Below are 12067 nucleotides of genomic sequence, written 5' to 3' on the forward strand. Positions count from 1 at the left end.
GCATCAGGCCTTCAGTCCACCCGGTCCACTCTCTCTCCGAGTCTACAATATGACTGGTCCGTCCTCACCGGCCCTTCAATCTGTCTGGTCCACTCTCTGAGCCTCGACACGTCTGGTCCGCCCTCTTGGGGCCTTCATCCTATCCGGACCGCTCGTCGGGCCTTCGGTCTAACCGGTCCGCCCTGGGTATGTTGGCCTACAGCACAAAGCAGGACCCGCCTCAACCCAACCCCAGTTCAACAACCATATGCACATAAACATATAATCATATAACAATTCACAACTATTCAAACCGATCTAGCAGGTCACATAACATAGCAACATCCTAACCAGGATACCGACCTAACCGATCACTAACATAGCATTTCCCTATATACCAGGATACCGACCTTAACCAGGTCACTAACATACACCATCCTAATTACCAGGATGCAGACATAGCAAAGCAATAACATATCAAACAATACCTGGATTCCCATCCGATAAAGGGCCGGCCTTGGTGCCTTAGACCCTGTCGATATAGTGAGGACAACTCACCTGCAACTGCCGACTGAAGAAATAGGATCACGCTGCTCCGACCACCGACACGAACTCCACCACTGATCACTACCAAATAACCAAATCCAATAAATACCAATAATTACCAAAATACCCTTGGAAGTCAAACTGGTCAACCCTTGATCAAAGTCAAAGTCCCCAGCTAAAGTCAACCTTTCTGGTTGACCCTACTCGCCGAGTCAACCCGTCAACTCGTCAAGTTCCTATTCTCAGAAACTTCCATAACACGACTCAACTCGCCGAGTAGCCCCAAGACTCGTCGAGTCCAACAATCTCTGAGTCCCATCCTGCTCAACTCACCGAGTCGTCCCTCGACTCATCGATTCGCGGCTTAACCAGAAAAGGTTAGGGTTCCGCGACCAGACTCGCCGAGTCTAAGAACAGACTCGCCGAGTCCAAAGCAATCTTCAAAAGACTCGCCGAGTTGTTCTTCCAACTTGCCGAGTCCATGCACATATTCATACAACTCGTCGAGCACACCCATGTGACTCGCCGAGTCTCTTCAGTTCTCAATCCATACAGAGGCTTTTCGGGTCATGCAGGGACTCCAATCCATAGATCTGGACTCCTAGGGCCAGATTCACACGTAAAGTTTCCAACTTTACGTACATGCAAGGCATAACAAGCTCAAATCAAGCTAAAATGGAACGTAACTCATGAGGTATGGCTTTTGCATAGCAAATCAAAGGGCTTTCTTCATAATGGATCCAAATAGAACTCAGATCTGGAGTTTCAACTCCAGATCTAACTCATGCACCAAGATCTCATCATAACTCCTCCAAACAAACTCTAAAACTCCATGAAAGATGAATCTAGAAAGGGTAAAGGCCAAGGTGACGATTTATTACCTCAATACAACCTCCAACTGAAGAGAAATTTGGATTCCCTCCAACCTCCTTGATCTAAGCTTCTTGATCGTTAAGATCTTTTCCCAAAATCACTTATCTAAGCTCCAAAATGCTTTCCAAGGCCTCACACTCATGATTTAAGAGTTTATGGATCTCAAAGGGTAGTAAGGGGCCGAGAAGGGGGCTTAAGGCTCTTTAAATAGGGTGTAAACCCTGATGATTAGGGTTTTCCTTTGCCCAACACCAACTCGCCGAGTCGCGCCTCCGACTCGCCGAGTTGGTCACTTAACACGTAACCAAAATCACGACTCGACTCGCCGAGTCGACCTTTCTTATTTACACTAAGAACCCTGAACTTGCACTTCTGAACTCGGGGTGTTACAAAGAATACTATATAACAATATATATATATATATATATATATATATATATATATATATATATATATATATAAATTAACATATAACAAACATATAAATTAAAAGCTCTACCATAATAAAATAATTCAAAAAACGGTCAAAATACTTCTAACCGACACAAAAAGTTTTATTTTTGTTTTCATTGTCAATTGTATGTTATTTATATGGTTATCTACAAAAAAGATTGATCTTTTTTATTGTAATGTTTTCATTAGATGCATATTAAACATAATATATATGTTATAAAACTTTTGAGTGTTTAAGTCATTATTAAAAAGAATTTTGAGTGGTATTAATTAAAAGATGGGGTTTCAAATGAATATTGCACTAAGATGTTATAAAATATTATAATTATTTTAAATATACTCTAAGACACACACACACACACACACACACACATATATATATATATATATATATATATATATATATATATATATATATATACATATTAAATCCAAATCATTATAATAGCATCTACTTAAGGTCAATCAGTTTAGATTGGTGTATTTTAGGATCATATCATCTCAATGGTATCCATTCATATGTTGTGTGTGAATTTAGTTAGTTAAATGTAGTTTTTTATTTGATATATTTTTTTAGGTATTGACGTTGTTGATTAGAAAACAATTTATTTAAACATTTTTTTATTTCATTTATGATTAATTTCAAACATCAATTGTTTTTCCAATGTATCATAATCTATTTTTTTTTTAATTTTACGATGTTTAAGCTATTATTGTTATTGTTTTAAAAGAATAGTTATAAAATTTTTCATTTCTTCAAATACTACAACTAAATGGAATTTTAAGTTATTTATAAATAAAATTATTAATAATGTTAATTATTTTAAATCTTACTTGTCTTTATTTGTGTCGTACAATAAAGGGCAAAAATAAAAAGGAAAATTGCATTCCAATATTAAAAAAAAAGGTAAACGTCTAAGAATTTCTTTTATATAAGTGGAACAAAGATAAAACATTAAGAGAATGTTTATAACAATTTTTATTTACTAATCATAGAAAAAATAATATTTGTTAATAAAATAAGAATTATAAACACCTATTGGTATTTAATTGTTAAAGAAATTAAGCATTTGGTTGAAAATACTTCATATACTACAATCGGATGAAATTTTAAGTTATTTATAATAAAGTTATTAATAATGCTAATTATTTTAAATCTTACTTGTGTTAATTTATGTCGTACACCTAAAGGAAAAAATAGTAAGGACAATCACATTCCAATATTTAAAAAAAAAGGTAAACATCTTAGAATTTCTTCTATATGAGTGGAACAAAGATAAAACTTGGGTAGCAAAATTTTTTCAAAACAAAGATAAAGGAACCTAAATAAAACAAATATAAATTTTTTTACTCTATCATAACATAAACCATAAGATTAAATGTTCATCTATGTTTAACGTGGATATGATGCATACGACAACAAAACGCCTACAATCAAAGTATCGATCATTCTCATATTTTTCTTGCCCGTAAACACCATAAACACAAACTAAAATACAACTACAAATATAAAGCATAATTACAACCACCCATAAATGAAAACTATAATATAATTACAAACATAAAGTTACCACAAAACAATCAACAATGCACAATAATCTTCATATAACATAAACAAAAAGATATTAACATAGAAAAAGAATATTACGAACCAAATCCTAATATTAGACATCCACTACAATTAGATATACAATATCCGACCACCGTTTTTTAAATCCATAGCACAACAAATCACATTTTACCTTTTCCAAATAAAAACACAATGTAATCAACATTCTTCTTACATGAGTGATTGGAGAAGTGTAATGCAATGTTGTTAAAACTGAAATGTTCCAAGTTGGTGACATTATAAACTAAGAAGATGCAGAAAGAATTTATCTCAAAGTGAGATGTTTAGGAAACCAAGAACTAAAGAGAGAGACAAAGATTCATAAATCACATGTAACAACTTATATAATATGCTTGATGTATAAGTAATTAAAAATCATTACTAAAATACATTTGAAAAGTCATTGGAGAATATGAAAAAACATGGAAGTTTCAAATCAATAATCATTGTTGGTTAATTATTTTGAAGTTGAAGAGGTGTGGGAGTTTCAAATGCATGAGGTGCTAGGAAAAAGAGGAGTGAGAGTTTCAAATGCATGAGATGCTTGGAAAAATGCATCCTTTATAAGTGTAGTATGATATATATATATATATATATATATATATATATATTAGGTTCTATGGAAATCAAAAAACTCTAAAAATCATAAAAATGCATAAAAAAATACCTAGACATTAAAAAACTTTTTTTTGAATTTTTTACTAAAAATCGCAGCTTTTTATTAAAATTCGCTGAAAAAAAAAGTAAAAAATCATTTTTTTTATAAAAAAGAAGTTTTTTTTTCAAAAAAATTTTCAGCGAATTTGTATAAAAAGCTGCGATATTTAGTAAAAAAAATTCAAAAAAAAAGTTTTTTAATGTCTAGGTAATTTTGTATGCATTTTTATGATTTTAGGGTTTTTTTGTTTTCCAAATAACCATTCCCTATATATATATATATATATATATATATATATATATATATATATATATATATATATATATATATATATATATATATATATATATATATATATATATAAGGGTTCAATTGAAAAATAAAAAAAGTTGAGAATGAGGTAATCATTCTCAGTCACTCATTTATTTTTGCCGCAAAAGCCTCCGTCGTACCAACGAAAATGGGAAAGGAATAGACATGTGTTTTCCAACAAAACATGTATCCTTAAACTATGCTAATCATTACCTTAATATATACAAAAACATAGTTTTTTCGTTTTTTTTATTTTTAATAAACTATTTTTATCGAAAAATGATTTTAAATATACCAAAATTCAAGATTTTTTATTCTCTACAAATAGACATCCATATTGATATAGTTTCAAGATAAAATAAAAAATTTATTTTTTTATATATTTAGCTATCGTTATTCATAAGTGAATGAAAATGCATCAGGTTTTACTATAGTACATTCGTAATTCACTTATGAATAAAAAATATGATTAATTTTTTTTACAATTTAAGTATCATTCATATATGAATATAGCATATAATAAACATATTATATTCATATTTAAATATTAGACGATGCATTTACTTGTGAATATTACATAGTATATTCACTTGTGAATATTAGATAGTATATTCACTTATGAATATTAGATGATATTTTCATATGTGAATATTACATAGTATTACATGGTATATCACATGTGAATATTACATAGTATATTCACTTGTGAATATTAGATGATATATTCACTTATGAATATTATACAGTATATTCACATATGAATATTACAATGTGTTTTCACAAATATATATCATTTTTATACGTTATTCACATATGAATAACATACAGACTTGCATATTTGTTTTGTGTTTTAATAATCATATACTAATTCAGGTGAGAAAACATATTCATATGTGAATATAACGTGGTAATTTGGTTTATGTATTTCATCAAACAGTTGGAGTGCATACAAGTTAACTTTTTTAAAAATGTTAAAAACATGATACTTTGACTATTTAAATCTTACAAAATAGTAGATTGATAGAGAATTATATGAAATTTTTCAAAAAAAAAAAACGATTTGATCTTTTTCTAACCTTAATTTTGAAGTTTTATTTGATGATTGATGTTGAATGAATGATATGAAGTGGATTTTTTGTTGATTATCGATGATGTTGATCTAATAAAGATGGGAGTATAATTAATCGTAGATGTTGAAGATCTGATCGTATTCAAGCAGAATTGAAGGTTGGAATAAAAGAACCAAAAACGGGTTTTTGTTGTCAATTGTTGAATGGTGTTGATAAACATGTTATTGACGAAGATCGATGATTGATTAACAGTGGATGACGTTGATGATGGTTTAATTGAAGAAATCTGGATGATTGTTGAAGGTTGGAGGAGAAATTTGGATGATGAACGATCGATTAGGAATGAGTTTATTGTTATCTAGTTCTCTACAGGTACGTATTTGAGATTGAGGGTTATTATCATATTTACAAGTTTGTTACCGTGTCTTTTTATGCTTAGATTAAATGATTGGTTGAGAATGATTCCCCCATTCTCAACATTTTTTTTTTTCTCAATTGAACTTACCTATCTCTCTCTCTCTCTCTCTCTCTATATATATATATATATATATATATATATATATATATATATATATATATATATATATATATATATATATATATAAAACTCGATTGAAAAATGTCTCTATGTAGATCAAAAATAAGATATTTTGCTCTGTTAATAAAATATCGTTATATTTACGACATATCTAAAAAATAAATAAGTTATCAATTTATGTTTTATATTATAGTTTTTGGATCCATCTACGGACTTGATTTAATGATTTTAGACTAAAGAGTTTTTTATAATGGCCTTAAATGGTAAATTGTTAATGGTATCCAATTAAAATAAATCAAGGCCGGTCCATGAAAATTTTAGGCCCAAGGTAAAACGAAAAAAAAAAAATCAAAGAACATAGATTAGAAGTTGTACTTACAACTTAATCAAAGGGGAATTGTAGCATGTGGCATATCATATTTTAACATGCCGCCTAAGGACAGTGAGATTGGTATGGTGAGCATTTTGACCGGTGAACTGGACCGGACCGTTTTTTTGGATCCCCTGAGCTGGTTCTCGGTTCTAGGAATCCATCCCGGTTCGGTCAGGTTTTTTTTCCGGTCCGGTCCGGTTTTTACCGGGTTTAAAACCGGTTTGACCCGATTTAAAAAAAAAATTGTAATATGTTAAGTGTTTTAAACAACCATAACTTATTCGTTTTAAATCGGATTGACACGCAGTTTTTTCCAACATTTAACTTACAGTTTGTAGATGAGTTTAGACTATAATTTTGTTGATTTTGGTAAAGTATTCAATGAGTTACAGTCTGTCAAAGTTGAGCTATCAATGCTGAAAAATTTCAGCTTTTCAGCAACATTTTTAAAATTTTGTAATCTGTGAAAATTTTTAAACAACCATAACTCATTCATTTTAAGTCGGATTGACACGCGGTTTTTTCCAACGTTTAATTTACAGTTTATAGATGAATTTAGACTATAATTTTGTTGATCTTGGTATTATATTCAATGAGTTACAGTTTTTCAAAGTTGAGCTATCAAAGCTGAAAATTTTCAGCTTTTTAGCAAGTTTTTATAATTTTGTAATCTGTGAAAATTTTTAAACAACGATAACTCATTCGTTTTAATTCGGATTGACCTGAGGTTTTTTCCAACATTTAGTTTACAGTTTGTAGATAAATTTAGACAGAGTTGTACGTGAGAGAGGTGGTATCGCGACATGGAGTACCGATCTCGATCTTCTCAGATCGAGATGTGCGTTTCACTTGCAAATTTTGGAAGAAATTTCATGAGGAATTGGGTGCGAGACTGCATTTTAGTACCTCATACCACCCACAGACTGACGGGCAGAGCGAGCAGACTATCCAGACGCTCGAGGACATGCTTCGGGCATGTGTATTGGACTTCGGAGGGAGTTGGGACACGTATTTACCCTTGGCTGAGTTTTCCTATAACAACAGCCATCATTCGAGCATTGGTATGCCACCCTTTGAGTTGTTGTATGAGAGGAAGTGTCGAACCCCCATTTGCTGTGGTGAGGTAGGGCAACGTGTGATGGGAAGTACGGAGACAGTGCTTCAGACGACAGAGCAGATACAACAGGTCAGACAGAGGTTGTTGACCGCTCAGAGTCGCCAGAAGAGTTATGCGGATAGGCGACGATCCGAGCTCGAGTTTCAGGTCGGAGATTTTGTGCTCCTGAAGGTATCCCCTTGGAAAGGAGTGATCCGATTCAGGAAGAGGGGCAAGTTGGGTCCCCGGTATATTGGTCCGTTCAGGGTAGTTGCGAGGGTAGGCAGGGTAGCATATCGGTTGGAGCTGCCCGCGGTGTTGGGGCAGATTCATGATACCTTCCACGTGTCGCAGTTGAGGAAGTGTATAGCCGACGAGTCGGCAGTGGTACCGCTGGAGGATATTCAGGTGGATGTGAGCTTGAACTACGTGGAGAGGCCCGTTGCGATTATAGATCGAAAGACCAAGGTTCTGAGGAACAAGGAAGTGCCCCTGGTGCAGGTCCAGTGGCAACATCGAAGAGGGTCCGAGCTGACCTGGGAGCCGGAGTCGGAGGTACGGGAGCAGCATCCGGAGTTGTTTGCAGCATGAGACTTCGAGGGCGAAGTCTGGTTCTAGTGGGGGAGAGTTGTAACATCCCGAAACTCAGGTAAGCGTTATAACCCTTCTATTTCTGCTAGTTGTCAAGATAAGCCCCTTAAGTTGAGTTTTGTACTTATGGGTACACTGGGCGTAATGAGGCGTACGCCGCGCGTACTCGCGCGCTTATTTTGGACGCGGACTCGCCTGGGTACGCTGGGCGAACCCAGGGTTACGCTGGGTGTAATGTGCACAGATGCAACCCTAATTATTGGCTTGTGCACTATAAAAGGAACGTTAAGTCCTTTACCCCAGCCACTATACCTCAGCGAGTGAACCCTAAGAGAGCAGAAAACCCGTTTTGAGCTTGTGTGTGTGTTCTTAAGCTTGAAGGTGCCTTTTTAAGGTGAAGAAGGAGAAGGGGAAGCCATTGTTGGAGCTAGAAGCTGGAGAGCAAGAGTAGATCCGAGTTCTATAGAGGTTGGAGCTCCTTTTGAGGTAAAAAGCTCAAAGCTTTCCTTGCATTTCATGAGTTTTGCTTTATGGACCCATTTTTAGGGTTCTTGGTTCAAAGGTGGAGACTTTTTGTGCAAAGGGTCTCCATAAGCTTAGATCTGGCCTTTCCTAGTGTATTATGTGATGAGGGTTCATAAAAATCCAATCTTGGTCGTGAATATTGAGTCATGCATGAGTTATGGACCTAACATGGGAAGAGGAAAGGTGTTTTGAGTGATGGGTGACCTTTACAGCCATGCAAAGGCTTAAAGGTTTCAACTTTATGGAGTAAGTAGCCCTAGAGAAGTCAGATCTGGAATATGAGTTCATGTCTTAACCGTTTAAGATCAAAATCCATAAATTAGCTGAAATGGGACTTACGTTGGGCGTAATCCCAGTACGCGCAGCGTAAGGGGTCGCGCACCCCGATTCTGTGAAGGCACCGGGTACGCCCAGCGTACATGTTTGGTACGCGCAGCGTAACCCTGAGGGTTGACTTTTGTTGACTTTTAGGGTTTGGTCAAACTTTAGGGTATTTGAGTCATGAGAGGGGTAAAATGGTCTTTTACCCTTTTGAGAATGATAGGAAAGGAAAGAGTCTAGCCTTGGGGAAAAGTATTAATGAGAAGTGTTTGTTATGATTAGGCAAAGGCTAGACCCTATCTCGTAGAGTCCGAGATTTCCGAGTTACCGAGTTACCGAGGTGAGTCTTCTCACTATACTTTACCTTGAGTAGGTAACCAGAGTTATGAGTTAGAGTATCTTGTATGCTATCTATGTGATGTGTTGCACTGCATTATCTCTATGTGACTTATGCCGTGTGTATTTCAGAGTTAGGACCGGAAGGTCCACAGAGCTAGGACCAGAGGGTCCACAGAGTTAGGGCCCAAGGGCCCACAAAGATATAGCCTCGAGTGGCTAATATGTGTTATATGTGGTGTTTTGGGGAACTCACTAAGCATTTATGCTTACAGTGTTTTGTGTTACGTGTTTCAGGTACTAGTGACGATCGCGGGAAGGCGCCGGCATGATTCGTACACACACACACACACGGAGTTTTATATGTACTTTTGATCTTGGGATATGTTGAGATGTGATACATTGAGACTTTATTATAAATATGAATGGGAATGTGTTTTGAAAATGCGAAAATTTGTTTAAATTTTTACAGTGTTACACCCTCGAAACCCAAAATCGATCCGATTTGGAAATCGGGTGTTACATAGCACCTTCCATGTTTCTCAACTACAGATGTGTGACCGATGAGACAACTATAGTTCCACTGGATGATATTCAGGTTGATGATCACCTGAATTATGTTGAGCGTCCGGTGACGATTCTTGATAAGAAGACGAAGGACTTACGCAACAAGGTGGTGGGTTTAGTGAATGTGCAGTGGAAGCACCACAAGGGCTCCAAATGGACATGAGAACCCTAGGAGGAGATGCGTAGCCACTACCCTGGTTTGTTTACTGCAGAGGATTTCGCGGGCGAAATCTGATTCAAGTAGGGGAGAATTGTAACATCCAATTTGCAGATATTCTTTTGATAAGTTAATCATTTAATGTCTTGGAATCTTTGTATGGCCACGAAGTGGCATTGGGTGGGCCATGATGTCGCATTAGCTGAGGAGAACGTGCATCTGTGTGATGCCACGACGTGTCAAAATGTTTGCCACGACGTGGCAGCCATTTTGGGCCAAACCCTAATTTCTCAGGTTTGGTACTCGTAGGGGTTGCCTTATTTGGCAGCCTCCACCCCCTGAGATCTTATCCCATCCAACCCTAGCCTCTATTGTTGAATATCTTGAGCTTTTTTTTGGTGTTTTAAAGGAGAAAAAAGCACACTTGGTATACAGATCTAGCTTGCAAGCCTTATCATCATCTTCTATCTTATATTCTAGACCTTTGTAAGTGTTTAAGATCCAAGCATTATTGTTCTATGTCTATAGATCTAGGTTTTGGTCAATTTTCTTCAAAGATTAACTAGTTGGAATGGTGGGATTCCATAAAGTTAGCAACTTTATGGATCCTTGAGGTCCCTTGGTGAACATAAGATTCATATATGAAGTGTAGTGATGTTTTGAACTCCATGCATGAGATTTTGGTGTTATTCACCATTTTTGACCTACTTGAGCTTTATACTTGCATTGGAAAAGCATGACTGAAAAATCAATCTTTATGATGCATTAGACCTTAGGAAGCTTTCTATAAAGTTAGAAGCAGTGGTTTAATGGGTTAATAGTTGAATACTTTAAGTTGTGGAAGCCCAGTTCCCACGATGTGGCATTTTGGCTGCCACGACGTGGCGACCGGGGGGTTGCCGACTGTTTTATCGTGTAGCACCCACGACGTGACCTATGAGTGGGCATGACGTGGAGACTTGTTGAGGTTGACTTTGACCATGGTTGACTTTTGGTCAATTTAAGGGTTTTAAGGTGTAGATTGAGAGGGTATTCTTTATTGTTGTTAGGTGCCTTGTAGGGTCGGTCTTCGCTGTATGACAGCTACTGTGTTTAGCTGCTACTTGCGAGACGAATCTTCTCACTATATTTACCTGTGTGGTAGTGTATGCTTGCTGACCAGTTGGGTCTTATTTGTTGATTGTTGTTACATGTGAAATTAACTTGCTTATGTTGTGTGCCCATGAGACTGCTGATAGTCCTCAGGGTTGCTGATAATCCGTGAGATGTGTTGTTAATCCACATGGCGTGCTTTTACCCCATTTGAACTGCTGATAATCCCATGGTTGCTGATAACCCATAGTTGTTTATTATGATGTGTTGTATGTGATATTTTGGTAAACTACTAAACATTGTGTTTATAGTTGTGGATTAAATGTGTTTCAGGTACTTCAGATGATTGCGGGAAGGTGAAGACTTGATTGTACACTCCAGCTTGTAGGCTTTATGATTTTGCATGTTTGATACTCTGATTTGAGATGATTGTATTTGATACACCTAGGTTTTATCGACTTGGTTTTTACAATAATTGATATTTTATTTATATTAAAAATTGAAAAATTTTGTGGTAAGAATGGGACATTACAATATTAGTGAGTAATAATATGTATTTATATTGTATAAGATTAGTGATAAAATATATAAAAAAATAAAAAAATCAATGACTAAATATATAAAAAATAAGATCAATAATTAAGGCTCTATTTAATAAACTACTTTATAATTTAGTTTATCAAATAGACTATCTCAAACTAGTTATCATATAACCTATTTATTTTATATACTATTTTTATAATTTTAATAAACTTGAAATTACACTAGACTTGTTTATATACTATTTTATTTTCATACAGGCCTGCCTAAATATATAAAGAAATTGGAAGAATTTTGTATATGTTATTTTTAAACATCAAAATATCATATTTGTCAAATTTAATTTTTTAATATCATATTTATCCTTTATAAACATTAAAAATATCATATTTACCAAAAAACTTTTTTTATAATGTTTTCTAATAGTTTAT

Source organism: Lactuca virosa, chromosome 5 (assembly GCF_052849685.1).
Source record: "Lactuca virosa cultivar CGN04683 chromosome 5, Lactuca_virosa_CGN04683_v6, whole genome shotgun sequence".
NCBI lineage: Eukaryota > Viridiplantae > Streptophyta > Magnoliopsida > Asterales > Asteraceae > Lactuca > Lactuca virosa.